The sequence below is a fragment of the Arachis ipaensis genome, chromosome B8 (assembly GCF_059453495.1).
Source record: "Arachis ipaensis isolate K30076 ecotype BB chromosome B8, ASM5945349v1, whole genome shotgun sequence".
NCBI classification, from domain to species: domain Eukaryota; kingdom Viridiplantae; phylum Streptophyta; class Magnoliopsida; order Fabales; family Fabaceae; genus Arachis; species Arachis ipaensis.
The window spans coordinates 77,132,290-77,132,500 of NC_142443.1; positions in this window are offsets into that span (position 1 = coordinate 77,132,290).

Here is a 211-nt window from a genome sequence, read left to right on the forward strand (position 1 = left end):
TCTTCTTCTATCTTTTCTCTTGATTTTACTTGAAAGCTTTCGATCTTCATCCAATTGGATAGTGATCTTGGAAAAAAAACTATTCATACTTGGATCTCTTCTGAACCTTGGAAGAGGAATGAAGAGATCAAGCTAGAAATGCTTTCTCATGCTGGACCAAATTGGGTTTGGATGGATATGTGACTATAATCCTCTCAATACTTGGTTTGGG